Here is a 22,865-nt window from a genome sequence, read left to right as displayed (position 1 = left end):
CACAAAGTAAAACCTGGTGAGATAACATAATTGGAAAAAGACCTTTATTTTCAAAAGCGTTACAGAGAGAACATTTTTTTCTTTTTACTTTGAAAATAATTGTCAATAAACACTTTCTTTACAATTATTTTGAATATTGACCGTTGTTGCAGTAGCTTCTGTGGGTGGGTCTCTGTGGCAACAAAAATGGTCCTCTGAAGTCTTGTGAAAGGCAGGAGAGAAGCAGACAATGCTGGGCACACAGCTTCCTGGAGGGGAAGACACTGGCAGCCGTCATTTGTGGGCAGAGGTAAACACAATTGCTATGAAAAGTGGCAGGATGGGAAAACCTCAATTTAAAACAAAGCCTAAGCACTCCTGTCTCCCATTGACTTCTTCTGACATGACATCAAATAAATATCACTAGCCCAAGGTCAATATGTTTACTCAGACAGAATAATTTCAGTCAAACAATACTTGGTGTCAGGAATGACAGTATCACTTACCTGAAAACCAGGAAAACAAAGACAGACATGCGCACAGCCTTAACAAGGGGCAAGCAACTCTTTGTTAGCTGTGGTTCAGTCCTCTTAGTGCTGAATATGCTGGCAAGAGGAAGCCTTTTATGAAACAGAAGTCATAGGTTATTGCAAAATTACGATCACGTGAGATGCTTGTGCCTGTATCACTTGAGGTGAGTCCCAAGAAATCATCAGACTCTCCTGCACCTCCCAGATTGAGGACAGTGAAGCCCCATGAGCCTGACTCAAAAGCCACCAAAGTCAACAGGGGCCAAGGACCACACTAGGATGAAAAGACATTTATTAATAGATCCCGTGCTCTTGTATTGTCAGCCCCAAGCACTAAATTGTTATTAGTCCCTAAAAGCGGCAGGAATTACTTAAAATTCTTAACTACTAAAACTGAAATAACAGTTTTATTTGCTCTGGCATCTGCCCTAAGAACTACTGCTTTCGGGATTTATATGTACGCTTTTTCCTCTTCATCCATGAGGCTGAGATTTTTTTCTTGATATGAGCCAAGGTAATAATCTCCAGTGCCTGTACAACTTCCAGTGTCACAGTGAAAGTGCTATGAGTTGACATCACTTCACCTTATGGTAGCCTTCAAATGAGGCTGAACGGCTTCCCCAAAAGAAAATTATTTTGCTTTGAAAATTAAATGAGGACTTGCTTTCAAAAACCCAGCACGGCCTGTGTCACAGGGAAGCCAAACCAGGTGAAGCCAGAGAAAGGCTCCCCATGCTGCTGAAACACCCAAGCGAGGGAACCGGCCAGGTGAACAGCCGTGGCAGATCTAAGGAAAACAAATGCTGTTCCCCACACCTCACTCAGGTTTGTACAAAACCACCACAGGCTGGAGAAGGTCCAGAGAAGGGCCACAAAGATAATCAAAGGACTGGTAAGCTGCCGTGTGAAGAAAGAGAGAACTGGGCTTGCTCAGCCTTGAGAAAAGAAGGCTTAGGGGAGACCTCATCACCATGTTTCAGTATTTACAGGGTGGCTACAAAGAAGAAGATGCAGACTCCTTTTCTACAAGGAGTCAAATGGAAAAGATGAGGGGCAATGGGTAGAAGTTACTCCTGGGGAGATTCCGATTGGACACAAAAGGAATTTTTTTCAAGATGAGAACAACCAGCCATTGGAATTACCTCCCCAGGGAAGTGGTGGATTCCCCAACATTGGCCACTTTTAAGATTCAGCTGGACAAGGTGCTGGGCCAGCTTGTCCGGACTGTGCTTTTGCCAAGAAAGGTTGGACCAGATGATCCTTGAGGTCCCTTCCAGCCGGCGCTCCATGAGTCTGTGACTCCAGCTGACCCAAAGCCGTTGTCAGCAGCAGGACCGGGGGCGTGTGTCGGTGCGGAACCTGCGCCGGCTCCTGGTTCAGTGGCGGCTCCGGCAGCCGGCGGTTAGTTCGCAGCCGCGGGAGCGCACTGGAACGCTGCCGGGAAGCGCAGGCACCGCGTCTCGCCTCCCAAAGGCCATTTCCCCGGAGGCTCCCCCGCCCCGGGGTCGCCCCGGCTCTGGGGCCAGCGGGGTCTCCGGCGGCTGCGGGAGACCGGCCCCGCCACACGCCCCGCCCCGCCGCCGGACGTTGCGGGCGCTCATTGGCTGCGGGCGGCCCCGTGAGCGGCGGTGAGGGAGGTGGGGGCGCGAGCTGCGGGCGGCCGTTAGCCGGCGTGAGGTGGCGGCAGTGGCCGCCCCCGGCGAGGGGAGCGCTGGCCCGGAGCCCGATGCTCGGTCACCGTGGGCACTCTCCGTGCGACCTCCCGGTGGCACGGGCCGCTCTCGGGCAAGGCGCTTCCCCACGGCGCTGGCGGCGAGAGGCTGTTAAAATAAACGCGTGTGTCTGCGGCAGAGCCCGGGGCGGCTGGAGCGCCCGCGGCTTGCCTGCCCCGGGCGGGCTCCCTGCCCTCCGCAGCGGCGGCGAGCCTCGCCGTGCCGGTGTGCTGCGCGGCCGCTGCCGAAGGGCTGTATCTTAGGCGGTGAGCGAGGGTCGGGGCGGCCGCCCGCCTGCCCAGGGGGCAGAGCCGTGCCCCGGCTCGGAGGCGCCTGCCGCGGCCGGGTGGGCGCCGCCGGCAGGCAGGTTGCGTAGCCGGGGCCGGCACGGGGAACCCTGGCGGTGTATTGTTCTCCCCGAGAGATAACGTGATCTTGACCAGGCAAGAGCGAGGGGCGGAGGGGCCGGGGGAGAGGAAAAAAAAAGGAAGCGGCGGGAGGGGAGGGGGAAGGAGGATCCCGCGTCCGCGGAGGAAATTCTCAGGCCGGGAGGACGCACGCCTGGTGCACGGCAAGTCGGGACTGGCTCTCCTGGGAGTTCCCTCGGCGGGGAGGGGGAGGGGGAGCGGTGATCTCCGCCGGCGGGGAGAGGCTGCGGCTTCTCCCTGCGCAGCCCAGCCTCCTCCCTGCCCGGCTGCCCGGCGCACCTCTCCCTCGGCCGCCCCGCACACGCACACGGGCGGGCAGCGCCCATCACCGCGCGGCCGGGCGCTGCCGGTCGCGCCCCGCTCGCTCCCCGCCGGCGCGCGGGGGGACCCGGTGACGTCACGGGCGGCGCGCTCCCCGCGCTCGCTCCGCGCTCGCCGCCCCGTAACTTCTGTTCTGGGAAGTGGTGCCAGGAATAGCCCGGCAGAGCTGCCTGCAGCGCGGAGCGCTCCCTCCCGCCGCGGCCAGGGCGGGCTGCGGCTCCCGGGCCTCCGCCTCTCCCCCGTGCCACACCAGCCCCTCCGCCACTGTCAGGGTGATGGTGATGATCCTTTCCAAAAAGAGGGAGAGACATGACCTGCCTTGAGATAAATGCGTGAAACGGGCGCCCCTTGGCCGCTGGAATATCTCTGTCTGTCTTTATATATAAAGAAGCACCGCGAGCCACCTCACTCCAGGCAAGCGCTTAGCAAAGGAGCAACAAGAGCGCCCGGCGGGATCAGCAACAACAAGGGCACCGGGAGGGCTTCCCTCCTTCCTCCTCGGTGACTTTCCAGGTGAGCTGCAGCGGCTGCTGCGGGCAGCCGCCTCCGCTCTGCCCGCCGCCCGCCCGCCGCTCGTCCCCTGTCACCGGCACCAGCAAACAGCCGCGCCGAGCCGCCGGCGGCGGGGGGCACTCCGGCGGCGGGGTTCGGGTGCCGGGCGCCGCGGGGCTGGGTTTCGGGCCGCGGCGGAGAGGGCGCTTGCTGAGCGGGGGGTCTGACGCCGACACTCCAAGTGCTGCCGGAGAAATTGGCAGAGCAGCCGCCGCCGGGAGCCCCCCGGCCCTGGGGTTGCAGGGGTAAATGGAGGGCAGGCGCGGGGGAGGGCGCCGGCGGGGCTGTAAAACCGCCGGACCGGTAAGTCACCTCCGTGGCGGCGGCTCTGGGCGCTGGCAGTCACCGTCCCCGGGGAACCACGGCCGGCGGCCCTGCCCCCGGGCCGGTCAGTGCCCTACGGAGCCGGCGCAGGAGGAGGACGGGGCCGGGGACAGGCCTTTGTCGGTGACACGCCGTTAGGAAATGTGGGGAATACCCAGCTTGTAAGTGTATGCAGATGAGGAGCAGGCTGCCTTGCGTAATCCCCTCCTGTGGCGGGGAATGGGCATGGTCACCGCCGGGGAGAGGCGCCCGCGGGGGGGCCGCCCCGACGGGACGCTCTCCGCGGCCTCTGGCGCCCTGCGGGGGGGGGGGGCGCCCTGCGAGGGGGGCGCCCGGGGCCACCCGGCGCGGCGACGGGCGGGGCGCTGGGGGTGGCCGGAGGGGGAGTGGCTCCGGCTGCCGGCACGTCCCCGCGGGGGCCACCGGGGGTCGGCGGGCGCAGCGTGTGTGCGGGGAGACCCGCCGCCGTGCCGGGGTGCGCGTGTGTGAGTGCGTGTGTGCGCGCTGCGCCGCGGTGACTGTTCCCTGAAGTGGGTGGGACGTTGGCCCGTTCCGGGAATGTTCCATGACGTGTAAACACCACAGGAAGGGGGTTAACGAGGGGCTCGGCCGGGGCCGCCGCCGGGGCCCTCCCTCTGCCCGCCGGCCGGCGGGGCTGCCGCGGGGGTGTCGGCGGGCGGGGGCTGGCGGGGGCACGGTCGCTTATGTAACGCGGGGTACGCGTGCGGCCGGCGGTGATTATGTAAGCGGCACGTCCGCGCCTGTCGCACAGGATACCTCACGCCGGCACCGCGCCGGGAGGCAGGCGGGGACGGCGCGCAGGGACACTGCGTCCCCGGCGCTGCGGAGCAAGCGGCGCGGAGAGGGGAAAGCCCTGGTTTAGTTCAGGTGATGCCCCGCACCTCCTCAGGCCGCCCCGGACGGGGGCTGGCGGGCGGCATGGCCGTCCGCTCTGTGTGAGGGAGCCCGAAGCGGAGGGGAAGGAGGTGATGTCGCTGCTCCAGGTGGTGCCCCGGAGAGTTCGACCCACGAGCAGGGAAGCCGGCGGGAGGCCCCGCAGCCTCGGCCCCTCTGGCCCGCAGGCTCGGCCGGCTGCTGGCCAACACGGCTTGTCTCTGCGGGCAGGCGGCCGGGGCTCGCCCCAGGACAACGATAAACGTCGTCCGAGCTTAATTTCCCAGAAAAGTTGTTCTGTTTTTCTTATTAGTTGGCAGTAATGGTCAAACGTCGAGGTGTTTTTTGTTTTTTTTTTTTCCTTCGTATGGTAATTGCACAAATTAAAGGGTTTTTTTTACTACAATAATTCCTAAATACCCCTTTAAATTTTAAAATGAAGTCAATTTTAATGTAAAGTCTGCCTGTTTTTTTATGTTATTGAATAATGAAGAAACCATGCCTACTTAGTCAAGGGTGTTACTTTTTTATTGCTGCCCTGATATATCTAGACTCTGAATTATTATGAAAGTAAATCAACTTTTTGGGGTGGCAAAAGCAAACTATTAATTGATAGGTCTGTGTTACTCTGTGGGATCTGTGCTTTCGAATGGTGCCTTCTGCGCCGAGTTTGTGCAGCTCCTAGCACAAGTAGGCTGTGGTCATCGATAGGAGTTCTGGGGACATGGAGTAATTACAGTGATTACTAAATTGAAAGAACTACTCCTCTAACAACGTACAGATTCAGTGGGCCCAGTGTTTAAGTTCTGTTGTTGTGAATTGCCACTGACTACCAGAGGAATTTGCTCCTCAGGTTATGAGGACGCAGTGCAGAATCCCTAGTATTTTGATAGTGAAAAATGATACGCAGACATGCTAAAAATTTGCATCTGTTTTTAAAGATAAAAGAGACTCTGCCTGTTAGGTTTGCAACACGTGGACATATTTAGATAGATATCCTGGAACCTGGGGGTTGTATTTATTTACAGTTAGATGTTAAATCTTTCCTTATCCTTCCAGTCATGCGATACTTCTGAAATTTCAGGTATGAATTATCTGAAACTTTCTTAATTTCGTTTTTGCTTTGCCTAATTTTTTAAAAACAATTGTTAGTGTTGTAGATTAGGCTGAGAGGGGTTTTTTTCCATGTGAGTTTCAAAAAGTTACTGCTGTTATCTGTAAGTACATTTAAGATTACTGTGATTTTCAGCTTTGCAAAGGCAGCAGTGGTATGGTACGAAGTCAGAGTATCATTACCCTTGTCGATAGAACAATCCAAATTTTTAGTCTTTTATAGGCTATTGTGTTAACATTATTTTCCAATGGCTATTTGGCATAGCAGAGGTATGCATCCTGGCTGAGGTTGCATTTTAAGACATCACTGCTACGCGTAAGAATAAAACCGAGCAGCACTTGTCCTGAAGCACAAACGTAGAGGACTTTTAATTGTGTATCTAGGTCCAATTGTGTGGCAACAGTGCGGAGTGCTTCTTTACAAAGGCAGATTTTTAGATTCTCAAGTGACTAGATTGCCTCATATGAGAGATCTGTTTACAAACCTTCTTGTTACTATGAAGACAAAACAGAGAGCCATATGCATTCATGTGGTCCTTGCTGAATAATGGTACATGTGTCTGCTTGAGTGTTTGGCAGTATATCATGTTTAGTTTTTGTGGTGGCACCCTACAAGGCCATTCTTTTTTGACTTTCAACTATTTCTAATACCACTGGCTGGACTCAGTTATACGAGTTAAACTTATGACACCGGTCCACATGTTTGTAGCTAAGCTGAAAATTTTTAAAGCAGGGAATTTATTATTGAGCACTTCGCCAAACTTCTTTGTTTAGTCATTTATTTAGGTGCTTGCTTTTAAAAGAATGAAGGTGAATGGGATTTAAACAAAAGTGAAAGTAATGAGTAACATTTTGCATGTCCCTCTTCTCATGGTTTTTGAGTCATTAGCAGGGCAATTACTAGTTTTGAAATTTAACCATACTGGGTAAAGTAATGGCAGTATAGGAGTTCTGTGCATGGCAGAAGTGGTTTACCTAGCAAAATACTCATCAAAGAGAAACATGCTTGCTATTCAAGAATTTACTGTAGAGTGTACAAGTCACAGTTATGTGACTTGTATTATGAAATATGGCAAGCTGTCTTTCAAATTCGAGTATGGTGGGGCTTTGTGGTCGATTATGTTGATAGTTATCCATCCAGCTCTGTAAGTAGAGTGCAGCAAGTACTAGTTCCGTGTATTTCTCATCACTTGATTCTGCATAATAATTCCAGGTATTATAAAATGTCAGAGCTGAGTACTAACTCTCTCTGCCCGTCTTAGGTCCTAACATAAATCAGGTCCTGCAGAAGGTGGTTCTTCATGTCAATGGCTTTAGTAAATGGTAAAGAAAGGAAAATGGTTTATCTGTCTTACCTCAGTCATTGAGAAGAGTTGTTTTAAATTATTGGCCCTCTAGCAGGAGGAATGCATAATTATTGTTGGATCTGATGGGTTAAAGTCTTCAGGAAGATTTAATTGCTAATACTCTTGGGAGCTCCATACAAGTGTTGAGTGCAGAGGCTGCATACCTTTGTTATTTGAAAAGAGTCCGATAAGTTATGAGGAAACTGCTTTAAAAATCTTCTATTTAAAGAGGCAGGTTATTTTTCCTTAACAGATTTCTTAAACAGCATCTCTGAAGTAGTATGTTACAGATTAAAGTAACTATTTTTGAAGTTATTTAGTTTTCTCCTGTAATTTAAGGATGTGTGTTGTTTGTTTGTGGGGTTTTTTTGTGTTATTTTTTGGGTTTTTTTGTTTTTTTTTTTTTTCTTTCCCAATAGAAGGACCTATCTAGCAGTTCCTGAAGAAGGGAAGAGGCAGCAAGGCAAAGCATAAGCTAGATGGAAAATGGAGAATAGTGTTTTTCACGTTTCAATCAGTAATTTTGGATGCTACATTTAATTAAAATAACACAGAATTATCACAGAAGAAGGAAAGTTTCAAGCTGGCTGTGCCATTTTAATAGGAAATAGCGGCTTTGTACGATTTTTTTTCTCTTCTTGGGGCTTAAACATTTTTCATAAGATGTTGCAACAACTGTTCTATTTTAGCAGGAAATACTAAAAAGCAATTAATTTGGGCCATATTTTTAACTCTCAAGTGAGATTAGGACTTGTAAAAACACTATTCTGGCAGCCTGGGAGCAAAAATCTGTTGTAAATAGGAGTATTAGAAGTTTTTCCATGATAATCAACTAGCGAGCCCCTACTTAGACCCTAAGAAATCATAAATGAATTTAAAGAGTATGCTAATCTCTGGAAAGATCTGATTTTGGAGATTGTTTTACTGAAATAGCAAGTGGGAGGCATTCTGAACTTTTGTTCATAAATGAAACAATTGACTTTACCCTAGCCACTCATTTGTAGTAGGTTACCCCCAATAAGATTTGTCCACAGAATTCTTTCTCACAAAACTATGAGCATGGAAAAGGGGTGAGAGGGTATGGGTATGGGTAGGGGAAACAATCTGATGTGGTGTTTCCAAATCCCCAATGTGAAATAATCAGAAGATATGTAACTTTGCCTGTCAAATTAAAAGTCTTGCCTTTTTTTTTTTTTTTTTTTAAATTGTGTTGTGATTAATTTCTCACAGTCATTAATAGGGTCTAAACATAAGACTTTCTTCTTGCTTTGAGGCAGTTTTGTGGTTTCTGGGTGCTTATTTTCACTCATCTTCCAGGCACGTTTTGCACATCTGCAGAATGGTCACTCTTGTTCTCTGTGTGCTGGGGTAATAGTAGCGGAGTGTGGACCACAACTGTTTATGGTCACAACGTTGCTTGTGTTTCTGTATTTCCTTGTTCTGCCTTGGGCATGCTGCTTTTACTGTTTCTTGAAACTGAATATTGCCTTTTACTTTTTCATAGGTTTATATATGAGTAAGCAAAAACCTATATGTGTTCTTTTTCTCCACTTTCTTGGGGTGGGGGCCTCAGGGTGTACCTACCAAAAATGTACCACTTAGCTGGCAATATTCTTAAAGTGAAACAGTGTACCGATATGGATGTAATTATGTGATATAAATTCCCTGGGTACATGGTTACGCTGATGCAACCAGTTTGTATAGTGATTGTATCATTTTTTCTGAGTGTGTTTATGCACATTCTAGCTCTGTGAATGTAGGCTTGATCTCAACAGTAAATTTATTTCTAAAAATGACACAGAAAGATAAGTAATGTAACAATATAGTTGGTAGTGGGTTTATGGCCACTTCATGAACACATGAGTTTATTTTGTTGCACTTTAGTTTGTGTTTAACACAATTCTTTTTTCCTTGCAATTGACAGTTCTGCACTAACATACTTACAGAGTCTGAAAAGTGCAACTCTTAATATGCAAGAAATGTCAGCTTGCACGAAACAATCTGTAGAGAATACCCCTGTTCTTAAAAATGTAAGTTCACCTCATTGCAACTTAAGTAAATTGTAATAATCTGCTGCAGCTCTGGCTGAAATGTCTGATTTATGTAAGCTGCCAAAGGTGGGGGGGAAAGGATGTACAGTATTTTTTGAAAGGCATGTTTCAGTTGCTGTTGGTCATACAGGAGGAACTCAAGGTGTGATTATTACAGAAAGTTTCTTTTTTAAATAGTGCTTCATCGGAAATTCCATACGAAGGAAAGCAGTTAGGTGATTTGCATGTAGAGTTCACTTTAATAGAAAAGTGAAAACTAGAGAAGCTGAAGGGAATTGAAATGGCATTGTCAGGTGACATTTTACAGGTAATGCAGTAAAGCAGGGTTTGACTCTCTTCATAAGAAAATGCTCATGACAAAAAGCAGAAAACCCCAGATAATTTTCGATAATTTATGGTGAATTTTAGACTTTCTTAGCTGCAGAGGTTAGTATCGTTGCCAGCCTGACTGGGCTAACTTAAACTTCCCTAAACCCTGGTGGAATTTTCTTCTGCTGGGCTTGGTGGTAGACCACCAGTGCTTGGGTGCACTTCTTATCAAGTGATTTATGAATAAGAAGTAATACTGGATGTTTTCTGATAAACAACTTTAAAAATGGAAAGAAATGTCCAATTACACATTGTAGGACATGATATAATCTTGAAGAATTTAGTAGACCAGAATGCTTAATTTTGTTGAAATAATATTATTTAATGAGCACTTTTCCCATAGAGTAATATCTGTGCTTAGGCAGAAAGGAGCTTTATGTTTAAAAAAAAAAATCTGACGGGACAGGAGCAGGATTATCAGAATTAGTTTTATTAGACTGTGGGGTTTTCCTGCATCTTATGGGTTGCTTTTTTTTTGGTTTAAGATAAATGGCCCAATCTCTGTATTTATGTGTTTTGTATTTGTGGTTTGCATTAAAACAAAACACATGTAGTATGTCAAGAAAGAATAGCATAAAATAATAACTGTGATTACCCTTCCTTGACAACAAGACATGACATATTTAGTTAAAGCAAAAACTGTTTAGTTTAGACCAAAGTCAGCATTCAACAGAGACTAAGTTGCTGGCATCTATTAAGAGTCTTCATAGCTCTGTGTAGTTAATTTTGAATGTAGTCTGTTCATGAAAGTACTAAAAGTGTGTGGAGTTTCATGTTCCTTGTCTTTCAAAGACAGCTAAAACAGTTCCGTTAGCTGGAAAATAGATCTTTATTTGCTCTAACTGTTGTCAATTTATGCGGAGTTTGAGAGTGATTTTATTTCTGTCAGTACAAGCATTAGCAATGAAAAAGAGGTGCTCTGGAGAGTAACGCAGGCCCCTGGATAACTGACATCTGTGCACACTGGCAGTGTATGACTGAGGCCTCTGAGGCACCTGTGACTACTGACTCATCTTGAGATGCGAATTTCTGAAACTATTCTGTTAACGTTTGAGAAGAGAGAATAGAGTACAATTCATGGTCCTCTCTTACAATACAGAGACTAATTTTGACTTATTCCCATTGAAAATCAGTTATGTGTATGAACACAATTTCTGAAGCTGCTTATAAAAGGTTTTTCCCTGCATTTGTCTGAGATAAAATAGTTCTTTACTGAAAAAGGTATTTATCTTTGGCTGGACATTCATAGACTCCTACAACCAAGTTCCCTATCCTGTTTAAGTCGAAAAGTTTCTACACTTTTGAAGAGGTTGAATTTAGCTATGAACTTTCAGACTATAAAGTTGGACATTTTGATGCTGTGTGATATGATAGTCTATTTAGATCGCCAGGAGAGGTCGTGATACTAGGCTCTTTGAGATTTTGCTTTAACTTCTCAGCAAAGCTATGTGAATATAATTTCTTCCAACATTCTTAGTAAAATTGTGTTAAACAGAACTTGCAGCCTGTTCCATTATTTTGTGCCTACTGTATTAGAAGAATTCCTCTAGAAGTTAGTGGATATTTTCACAGCATTGCTTGGCTAGAGTCTTTGTTTTCTTAAGGCTTAAATAACGGATAAGTACATGTATTTAATTTTGTGAGGTACAGTCGAATTTCGATACAGGCTTAGCAAGATGTTACTAATACCTCTGAAGAAATTTGTGATAAGTGTAAGGGTAGGAGTCATTTATATAATATGCTTGAGTAGGAAACGATGTTAGTGAAATTATGTTAGTGATGTTAGCATGATGTTAGTGAAACAAACTCACAGGAAGGTGTTTGTTTTAGAGCTAGAGCGAGGCCAAAAACAGTGGCACTGCCTCTGCAATAGGTTGGTATGGTGGCAAAATGTTGGGATGGAAAGGTTAATAAAGTTGGTCTGATAAGTTATCTGTCATGTTTAATACATGCTGTTACATATTGTTCACTTCTGTTTTAGGTTTTTAATCTCTGATTTACTGAATTATTAATTAAAAAATACATAAATTGTACTAATCTTTGACCTAATTTATTGTAGTGGGTAATATTAATTATTGGTGCAAAACTTCAAAATCAGTCATGCATTAGTAAAACTACTACATAATTTGAAGTAATTAGTAGGACAGTTTTGAGTCAACTGTTTTTGCAAAGGAGTAAAGTTGTTTGTTGGAACTGATACACAGAGGTTCCCACAGCACGTTCCTTTCATCTGGTTTGTTATTGACAGGACTTTGTTCTGTGAAACATCAGGAGACAAAAGGATAACATATAGTACCATCATTTCCTCTACTTTGTTTTTAGCTCGGCTCATTAATAGCTGAAATCTGTTACCATGTAGAAAGTAGTACATAAGGAAATGGAAGCATATTGGATCCTCCAGAACTTCTCTTTTGGAGTGAGGACAAGGTGTGCTTATACACCACCTTGGAAAGCTTGTTTTGGTTCTGGGTTGTACAGGTTTCATCATCCAGAGTTGATAAACGTGAACCTTCCATGATGGCAGGTTCACCTGAACATGTTCACTTGTAAAAGCTAAGTGTACAACAAGAACCACCTCTGCTTTAGTTTTGGTCTGTAACTTCTGTGTGGTGTTTGATAGTGGTGTGTCTGGGGTCTTTGCGTGTTTTTCTGTAGTAATGGTGAAATAGATTTCAGTAGATATGCCCTGACTTTCCTTCCCTTGCTCCCTAGATCATCCTCTGCATGGCAGGAAAGAGAAAGACACATGGGCCGATGGAGTTCGTTTACGTACACCTCTCCAAAGCTTCAATGCAGCCTATTTTCCACAAATGGAGTGACTATGAGAGAAACCTTTTAATTTTCTTTCTCTCTTACAGCCTTAGTAACTAAAGAAGAAAACAAGGATACCAGATACACATTTTTGGATGTATGCTGGTTGAGAATGAGGCCTAGAGAGGAAGATAAATCAGATGGGGAGGGGAGGTTTGAATATGACTGATGGTGAATTATAATTGCCTACAAGAGGTTATTTTTATCAGATCAAGTCTCCGTCTAACATTAAGTCCTCAACCTGAGGAATTTTAGTACTACAGCCTCTAAAATCTCTGTCCAGTTGCAAGTCGTATAAGGATGTCTTGATGAGTAATTAAGATCCAGTAGAAGGCACCATCTTGGATTCTGTGGTAGCGTCCTCTGACTTCTCTTGTTTGACATCTCCACAGATAATTTACACAGAATACAATACAATCTTGCTCAGTGCTTGCAGGTATTCATCTTTATGTTTATTTATGTGCTGTTTTGATTTAATTTAGTTGCAGTATCATTTGATCCTGGTCAATAGTTCAACCCACTTAACTAGCAAGCAGGGGAATAAATGAAACATTTTGACTAAGTCTTTCTCAGTCAAGTGGGCTGTCTGGCAAGCCAAGACTGTAATATATAGATTTTGTGGCTATTTACAGACTCACACACTAGAAAACAGGGTGTCATGCTTCTCAGTTTCATTACATAATTCAGACAGTATCACATCCAGATGATGAGATTACACCTGTGTTTTTATCTGAGTGAAAAATGCAGTTTTTTGGCTCCTGCTCTTATGTTTTCCCATAAAAATAAATAGCTTACACCAGAAAATTGAGGGGTTTTGCTATATTGCATAAAGAAATATTTAAACATGCATGTCTGAGTATATGCCTATGCACTTATGTCATCATAGCTTTTGCCTCCAGTCATGTCCTGTCTCCTTCGCAGTACAGTATACCAGGAATAACTTATTGAGAGCTGATGGTTCCAGGTCTGGCTTGTTTGTCACTGAGAGGAAGAGTTTTCCTAGATGCAGTGTAGGCTCAACTTCTGCTATTATTTAAATGTCAAAATATTTTAAATAAACAAACTCATTTGCATTATTTATGTGTGAATATTAGCATTTATTTCACAAGCATGTGTATAGATCCACATACACAGCCACGCTTTGTTAAACATGTAAAAAAATCATCATAGTTCTCGATGATGAACTGCTGTGGTTTTGCACTGGTGCAGTGGGTATCTGAATCTGCCCAGGAGATCTGCCTGAAGAGTTCTTCACTGTTCACTGGTACATTGCTGATATGATGATCAGTAAGTGAGCGGGGCCATTTTTATTGCCTGTGACTGATTCGGCCAAGGTTGTGTCCTGTTGGACCCTGAAAATGTTTGCCTTCTAAGGTGAAACACTGAGTTCCTTTTATGTCCTCTTATTTCTGAAGGACGTAATTGTGTCACTCTTGGTTTAGTCAGAAGGTTAAGGGATCATTTCTGAGGCCCTGTCATGGGTGGTTCATGACAGTCAACTTGTGGGTGGTGCTTGTTAACCTTTACCTCTTTGGTAGGACACACCTTTCAGTGCCATGGCTGAACTAGTGGTGCCAGGTCTCATGGCTGTAGAAATGTGACCAACAAGTCAATCCATGAACAGACTACCTGTGTAAATAGATTATGTAAATGAAAGCATAAAAAACACTTGCATAAGGCCAATGCTCGTATTGTTGCTTGACCATGACTTTTCTGGTGTCAAGCACAAAATCATCTTGCCCTTATCTCACAGTTTTCTCATCAGTGCCCCAGAGCTGAGAAATGACACCAAACTGCTCAGCACATCTTGTGTTACCGTGTGAACTGCCCTGTCTTTTGTGGATAAAATGAAAACTCTTATTTTGGATCAAACCCTGACTTCAATAAAAGTGGAGAATGGCAAGTTGTTAGTGATCCTTTTTTCATGAGACCAGGATTTTACCATCAGCTGTAGACTGGATTTGTACTGCTGAAATAAAGTTCCTTGTGACTGGCTCAGCCCATCGCTGTAAACCTCCAGCATGCGAGGTTTGCTTTCCTTTGGATATAGTGACACTAGCTGAGAATATTGGAGAAACTGTCTGCATGCAAACAGCCTCCAGATACTTGAGGCAGAGAAGATATAAAACAAAAGGCACTCTCACAGAAATGATTGTTACGTTGCCAGATGGTACCAGGTAATTTGGAAAGAAAGAGTGAAGATATATTGTCTACCCCAGGTGTTTTCATTGTGATTTGAATATAGAATGTGTGAAGTCTTAGGTACAAGTGTTGGATGGCTTAGAGCTGTGGTTTTAGGTGTTGGTTTTGGTTGGGTGGTGGTTTCATCTGAGAAAGGAACTTGCTGGGTTCCTGAGGGCATCTTAGTTCCAGCAGAGTTTGTGGGCTTGGAGCCTGGACTGTGCCTTACATGTACTGTATGCTGCTTTCTCCAATGACATCGCTTTATCTGGGTTTGGAACTGCTTGTTAAGATACGAGAAACTTGCATTTCATTTCAGTTTGTGTATGTCATTTTTTCATTTTTTATTTTTTAATGAGGTCTGATACCTTCTTGTGTCAAGTGGTATAATTTACTTTCAGATTTTTTTTTTTTTATTCAGCATATAGATACAAGAAAACAATATTTACAAGAGGTCTGCAGAGTTCTAGTGTGTTTCATTTGGTGTAACCTGCCTGTCCTATGTATCTGGTCTTCCACCTGAAGCCCAGTAACACTGTATTGAAGTGGGTTATCACTGATAACTGGATTTTTTCTTTTCACTTTCCCACTTGTACTCTTGTACCTGATGGGTTGATGAGCTATTTTATTTCTTTTTTTTTTAGTACTACAAACAAAATAAAAAAGGAAGAGGAAGAAACTCAGATCAACCAAAGATTATGACATGATTTTAGAATGCATAACCTTGGGCAAAAAGGGCCACTTATTGGAGTAATTCTTGAGTAACCTAATTGTTTGATAAGGATCCTTGCCTGTTTAAGATGTTGTTGGTTGTTGGAAACAATCCATTTCTAAATTTGTGCCTTACTGCATACCCTGAGGTATGTGTACAACCCACTCTAATTGCAGAGTTTATTATTTTATTAATGAGAGCTATGATAATGTGTTTGCTCATGAATTCCCTCCAGTCCAGGTACGGTCTCCTAATTGCCCAGGGTGCTGCAATTCCATCATTTGTTCTGGGGATGGTGACGGAGAGCAAAAGCAAAGCCTTCATAAACACGGTTTAAAGAACTTAGACCTTGCCCTAAAGCCCGTATTTGGTGTGATATTGCAAGCAAAGGCTGGAAAGGTAGGATGCCTTTTTAACACACACACACATACACGTAATGAATAATAATAGAAGCGGCAGAAGTAAATTCTTACTACATCATCTTGAGTACCCGAGACTTTGCCAGCTGGAAGGAGAGGCCTGTGCACCTTAATTGGCCTTCCTAACCATAACAGAGCACCCCTTAGTGCTTCTTTGATCCGGGTCTCTCCTGCCTGCTTCTCTGCCCGAGCGGCTGGAAGACTTGCACTTCACTTGCTGCAAGGCACACAACAGTGAGCAAGCATCTGGCATGCAACAGCAGCTCCTGTTTTTAATGAGCCTCCTGGGTAGCAGGCATACCAGGGTGCCCATTCCCATGTTCCGGAAACTATTTCTGTGTGCAGATAGGAGATCAGTAGCACAAGAGCAGGGAACAGCATCAGTGGAGGTGTGGTCTGTGGAAAAGTCGGGGAAATCCAGTTTACTGTGTCTGTAACTCTGGAGACAGAGCTTTCCCGTCAAAAGCCATGGCGCAACACCACAACCTCAAACACCCAGCACTTGCTCCTCAGTGCTGCCCGGCTCTATAGGGACACTGTGAACCCCTGACCCTGGGCTTGCAGAATCTGGGCAGCTCTCTGAGGACGTCGGGGAAACGGTTCTCCGTGGCTTCCAAAACTGCTCACTACAGCGCTTGGCTCTTCTACAAGGGCTTTTCATAGCTGTAGCCCCTGTGGCTTGCTGCAGCATGGTTTTCTGGTGGAACAGATGGTATATTACGTAGAAACTTTATTTTTGTATCACTGATTTTTTTTTTTTTATTTATTTCACTGCTTGTCTTCCTTTTTTTTTCTTTTTCTTTTCTTTTTTTCTTTTTTTTTTAAGGTGGGTGTATAGCATAAGTGCAGCATGTGGGATCAGTACTGGATTTGCTTCGGATATATTAATCTTTGCGTATGTGTGCAGTATTTTACACCAAGTAGTGTGTACTTTCTGAAGTTTTAGTGAGCAGATTTTATTTATTTAGATTGAAATTAGTTCAAAATACCGTAAGGCAAAAAAGCCTGTGAAAAGAGATCTTTGAAAGAAAAAGTAAATATCTTCTTAAACAAGCTTTGTACTCACTGGAGTACAGTTTCATTTTTAAGTCAGTAGATGTGTTTTCTGTATCTAATCTTGGTTTTTTTAATTGATATCATCTGGTCAATTTGAGTGAAGATACTATTCCCATAAGAAAAATATTTTTTCTAAATATTATTGTTGCCTAGGATCTTGTTGAATTCATGAGATACAGAAGCAATCAAGTTGATTTAATATTTTTAACATTTTTATAGTGTTTTCTCATTGTTTCCATGAAAGCAATTTCAATAAATATTTTAGCATTTGCTTTTGGTTTCTTGAAATTAGGTTACCTGTTGCTGGAAACTGCAGGTTCTTAAACATGGGTTTCAGATCAGCTTTGTCTTGGTTAGACATTTGAAATAAAATCTAAATACTTGAGCAAGCCCCAAAACAAGGGCTTACCTTTTCCCTCGATGAGCTTCCAGGACTTAATGTGTTTTGCCCAAAGAATTCTGTAAGCTGTTGCTCACAGAATATAGTTACAGTCACAGGGCTTTGGTTCCACTTAGCCCAATCACTTTCATATATTCTTACATATATATTATTTTTTACATATACCTTCATAGATACACAAGCGTATGTATGTACATATATATGTATACACACATACACGCTTCTCACACTGTATGTCAATATGAACTTGCACACACCTGCAGTGTATGAGATCATGCTATTTGAAATCTAAGACTTATGAAATTTTCATCCATAAACCAGATCCTTACCCCATAATCCCAGTAGTGTTTTTTTCTTTGCAATGTCCCATTTTTCCAGTAGCTTCTGAATGGGATTCTGTGTGTCCTGGTGTCTGGAGACCCCTTGAGGAATGTGGGGGCAGAGACTAGTTCTGGTGGCAGCGTCCTCCTGGAGCGGGAGGAACGGCGTGGGGCAGCCCAGTGCGGTGGATGAGAAGACAAATAATGAGGGATGTTTCAGGGATTTCTGATTGCTGCCACTTCAGTGTGGGTTGGATCCTGTCTGTCAGCGGTGGGCAGTCTCTCATGCTGCATCCCATGTACTGCTGGATCTAGGTTGGGTACCAGGTTCATAGTGAAAAACAAGCCCCCACACTTAAGTTTTCTACCACATATACTTTAAAGATAAATACCTCTTATCAGGTGTTTGGCACCTTGGACCTTCTCATCACTATTTGCTTGGCTTTCCTCATAAAAGTGGCACAGGATGTTTTAATTATGTGTTTACAGGGTTGCTTGAGAGAATTCCCTTAGTGATGTGAGAGTTCAACAAAAAATCTCAATGTAATGTTTTTTCCACTTGCACTTCTCAAATGTTCCTTCAAATGGAAGTGAAAAAATTATAAAAACCTTGTCTGTAGTTTAAGTTTCTGAGTGATACATTATAGTGACTTTATTCTAAGTATTACACAGATGGATTGTAAAGGGGAAAAGTGTAAGTGTTTGTGGGAATCTGTAAAAGTGTTAAATATTTTGTAGCTAGCCAACTTTGTTTAAGAGTTGTTTTCCATATGCATCTCTACTTACTGCAACCAATTTCTATTCTGGAGTGGAAAAACGTGTTTTCATCAGCATACCAAGAGCACTGACAGTGAAGCCAGTTCACAGTTTCCATCTGTCCCTTAACTTCAAGTTTTGAACTGCAAATGAAAGAAAAACACAACAGGTACAGCTCTTTTAAAAATATCAGGGCCATATTTGGATGAAAAGTATACTGCAGAGAAAAGCACTTTCTCAACCCAAACCATGGTAGAATACCATGAATGGTTTAATACCATTCTTCAACTAACAGAACAGTAAGATTTAGTTACCTGAAGATTAACTTTCAGGATGTGGATGGGTCTGCGAAAACGCTGCTGTTCCTTATTACATACTCTGCTCTTCATCGGCCACTATTGCAACAGGCAGGCACAGAGGTGTGATAAACGCCTGTTGTGATTCCTTGTGCTGGTGCCAAATTTTTGCACAGCCTCTCCTGGAGCTGCTGTTGGGCCATGCAGCAATTGTCTTGGTACGGTCAAAAGTAGAAATTGTGGGTGCATTTCTTTCATTCTTATATATGGGGCTAAAAATAGTTCACCCAACTTATCCTGAGTAAGCATAGTACTTTATAGTCAGATTTCAGAAAATCAAATGTCTGCCTTATATGTTGTTTAGGATGCTGTATGCAGTGGAAGTGTTCTTGCAGTACTTGGAAGGTTTTGTCCCCTTTTTCCCTCTCTTGGGAGAATGTCACTGCTTAAACCCATCGCTGTATGTATGACATGGGCCAGGTTCTGATCCAGCATGCACATTTTTAAGGGTCAGATTCTAATCACTTTACTCGGATTGAACCAATCCAATCTGCCTTTGCTAAAGTTAATGGTGCTTTGATTCAATGCAGAATTAAAATCAGATTTTCTTCCTCAGATTGTGTATTGTGTACTGCAAATCATTGTCAACACCAAAGACTTATTTGTCTGCTTTTTTTCTATTGAAAAGAGTCCTGATGATGAGTATCACACTGAGAACCTTCAGGATTTAGTCGTCAAGCTAATGTCAGGACAAGAAGCGGTAGAGGTTGCTTCATGGTAACTGGGCAGTGAATCTTCAAGTTAAGCTGTCTTTGAAAAATTTACCTCTAAAATAAAAGCTAGAAAACAACCAAACCAGCTCATATCATTGTAGAAGAATATGTTTATAAATAACTTAATTAATTTCCCACAGCACCCCATAGCTCCTCCACTGCCCCATAGACCCACAGCACCCCATAGCTCCTCCACTCTGCCCCATTAAAAAGATAATATTTGGCCTTCTTTTAGTAAAATGAGCTATTTTGGTAAGCAAATGGCATCGCATATGTCCCACAAAAGATATGATTTCTTATGACCCCAAGACACAGACTGATGGTTCTCTAGTTTCAGGTCTAATACTCTGAATTATTAGGGCCGAAAGGCTTGCTTCAGTTCCTGGTGTGACCACAGGGTGGTTATTGCAGAAAAATGGCAAAAATACTCTGCTTCAGCTAGTGGTGGTAGTATGAGATGAGAATCCCTAAAAGCATTTTCCAAACCCTGTGTAACCTTTTTCATTGAAGTTTGTTAAATTAAGTGCCTCTATTTGAAAATCACTTTCTATTAAGTGGGGTAGTGCTGCCCAATCTGTCTCATTTAGTGTATAGAGGAAAAGTCCAGAGTTCCAGACACCAGCGGTTAACGAAAATGGGTCTAGAATGTGTCTCATGAGTGTAAGTGTACTGTCCATCCCCCTACCCAGGAGAGGATCAGCTATAACCAAACCATTTCCCAAGGGTGGTTGTTCTGACTGCTCTTTAAGACTTCAGCGGTGGGGACTGAAATCTCTGGAATGGTCTAGTTTGGATTCTTAATGATGCTTTCCATTAAATAAGTCTTTCTAATGTTTAACTTAAGAAGGTAGTAATGGTGGGTAGGACTGCAATCCAGGTTCTCCTTATGCTTGCCAGGTAGATTTACTAAAGATCTACTTAGGGTCAGATGGAGAACCTGTCAGGCAATCAGTTCCCAAATGCTGAACTCCCACATACCACTACACAACTCCTGTGCCTTCACCCTTTTCCTTAAGCTGGGCCCTTGTCTGCTTCAGAAGGGCAGGGATGAAATTGAAAAGAAAGCGTGTCTGTCTTCACTTTGCTGGGTCGTCAGCCGTAACTGACAAGGGAGCCCTGTAGCTTTATGTTGTAGTTTTGCCCCAAATGCATTCACAAAACATGTTTTACTCCATGGATCCAAAAATATGTAAGACTTGATTTCCAGATGCTTGCAGAAGTATGGGCTGTAGCGAGAGCATAGTGCATTTCTATATTGTAGTAATATTCTTACACAAGCTGTACAAGAAAAATAAGAGCAGCATGGCTTCTGAGCAAATATTGTTTCTAGTCACATACGATACTTTGCAGCTGAGCCTGGTAACACGCTGCTTAGCTGTTTTGCTATGCAAGTGCAGAGAACGCTGTTAGCAATAAAGCCACTGCTGGTTTCTCCTCCAAAACCTCCCTCCTTGCAGTGCATTGGAAATGACTGAACTTTGGCCCTCAATCTGCTGACACCCTGAGGGAGTGTAAATGTAATGACGTCTTTGCTTGTTTCAGCTGCACAACAGGAAGCGCTCATGGCCTCCCCTTCTTCCTGCTCTGAGAAAGTGCTGCCTTTTTTTTTTTTTTCTTTTTTTTTTTTTTTCCCTCCCTTCCCCTGCAGTCGAGCAGGCTCAGACCTAGTTCCAGGTTCGGGCTCGGCAGCCAGCCCCCATAGCTCCTGCTTCCTGGCTGGGGCAGCCAGTCGCCTCCCTATTGCTCTGCAGTGGTGGTGATGCCAGAAATATGAGCGTTTCTATTTTTTTCTTTCTCTTTCGCCCCCCGGAGAAGTGACCGAGAAGAGAATACAGTTATGTGGCCATGGCTTGCTCCACAGAGCATGTCACTGGATACAGCTCAGCTGCAAAGACCAGGATGGTCAGGTGATGATCTGCCTTGGGGAGACCACATCACTTGCATAATATAGAGGACACACTGTCAGGTGGGCATTCAGGGATCCTGGAATACGGTCCTAATAGTGCTGAGTAATGCTGAATATACAGGGCCTGAACAGATTTCTTTGCCTTGCTGGAATACGGAGACTTGCTTCTTGCAGAGCATTGACAGGAAACCTGTTTAACCCTCTCCGGCTGCTGCTTTTAAACTCCATAACCAAAAGAGGGATATGAGTAAGAATTGTTATTGAGAAACATAAGCATTTTGCAGCTAACTCAGGGAGGAGGATTTTGTCTCATCAAATTCAGCAAAAACGTTAAAGCAATACAGTGTTCTTGCAAGATAAATTAATTGGTTCAATATTCAGCTGTTATTCTCTAATGACTGGGGGATGGGTCACTCTTTTAAAAAATAAGATGCATATGCACTCGGGAGTTTGCATATTGGGGCGTGAGAAGAGGCACCGAGTAGTCTAGAGTACAGTATCCTGAATTTGAAAGATTTAATTAACTTTGAATGTAAACAGTGCTGGTGCAGTTGGTTATTTATATGTTTAATGTTGCACAGGCATATTATTTGAGGAGCAGCTTTTGTCTGGGTTCTGTAATAAGCGGGTTCTAACTTTACCTTATCAATCACACTATCTAGCTAAATAACTGTTGTTTTTAGTAAGGTGAAGTTATGTAACGTGAATTGTGCATGGCGAGATGCTTGCAAGCCGGGAAAAGCAAGAAAGGCAAAGAAATAACAGCACTCAGCCTTCAGCGCGATAGGATATAACTGGTTTTGAAATTAAATACTGTGTGTTGGTACTCTCAGCTGCAGACAAGGTCCAGCTATTCCTTATGAGGATGTGTCTTGAAACAACATCTTGGGATGGGAATGTTTAACAGACAGAAGAGTGAATTTGCTCAGGCATGTGCCGTCCTTGGAGGGTTTTGTGTATGTGCATGCCAAATTCCATCCTCCTCCACCACCACTCCCCCCCTCCGTTGTTTTTCCTCTGGAAAAGCACTGTAGAATAATAAATGGGAAAAGTCTCTTAAATGGGACTGATTTCATGTGTAAAAGAAAATAACTCGATGAGCTATGATTGCCCCTATAAAGTGTTGTATAAATCTCTTCTTTTAAATATGCCCCTATAGGGTCATTAGGCAACTACACACTACAATAGTGCTCTGTCTCAAGAGACTTTACAGCCAGTTTATGGAAAAGGGGAAGCAAGTAATTATATTAATGGATTAGAATAAAAGCAATTGATTTTAAGTTAAATCATCCTTTAATAATACTTCCTTGACAATTTTCTTTGCTGTTACTCAGTTTTGATCTTCAAAGTCATTTTGAATTGTTAAGCCTGACGTTTTTCTTTTGGTGGCGTGGATACAAATATTAAATAATAATATTAGGAAATAAAGGCATGAGAATAACAGGTCTTTAGGAGAGGCATGGGAATAATGACTTTTTAGGACAGGAATGGTTTATGCTCCTGAATTCCCCTTCAAACTGGCCCGCTCCCTCTCATTTTGACCAAATACTGTGGTTTTCTTCCTTTCATCTATAGGTGAAATAGCTGTAAACTGCCCTGTAGGGTTATTAACTACT

At 44.1% G+C, this 22,865-nt stretch overlaps 1 protein-coding gene and 1 long non-coding RNA gene across 15 annotated transcripts in view; one reads left to right on the top strand and one right to left on the bottom strand.

Moving 5' to 3' along the window:
* Nucleotides 1–27: 27 nt before the first annotated feature.
* LOC135579065 (uncharacterized) lies at nucleotides 28–2,592 on the bottom strand. The gene is made up of 2 exons (XR_010471409.1): nucleotides 486–2,592; nucleotides 28–248 (listed from the first exon to the last, which is right to left on the bottom strand). It is a non-coding gene; the product is annotated as an uncharacterized LOC135579065 (long non-coding RNA).
* Nucleotides 2,593–2,737: 145 nt separating this feature from the next.
* Nucleotides 2,738–22,865, top strand: part of HIVEP2 (HIVEP zinc finger 2) — a 141,380-nt gene continuing 121,252 nt past the window's right edge. For 3 of the 14 annotated variants that reach the window (XM_065057236.1, XM_065057226.1, XM_065057234.1), the window contains exons 1-3: nucleotides 2,738–3,483; nucleotides 9,124–9,229; nucleotides 12,332–21,309. The gene's annotated coding sequence lies outside the window, so the exon portion shown is untranslated. The other 11 variants (XM_065057235.1, XM_065057225.1, XM_065057233.1 and 8 more) reach the window with 7 other exon arrangements.

Source organism: Columba livia, chromosome 3, assembly GCF_036013475.1.
Source record: "Columba livia isolate bColLiv1 breed racing homer chromosome 3, bColLiv1.pat.W.v2, whole genome shotgun sequence".
NCBI classification, from domain to species: domain Eukaryota; kingdom Metazoa; phylum Chordata; class Aves; order Columbiformes; family Columbidae; genus Columba; species Columba livia.
This window is presented reverse-complemented; position numbering and strand designations above follow the sequence as displayed.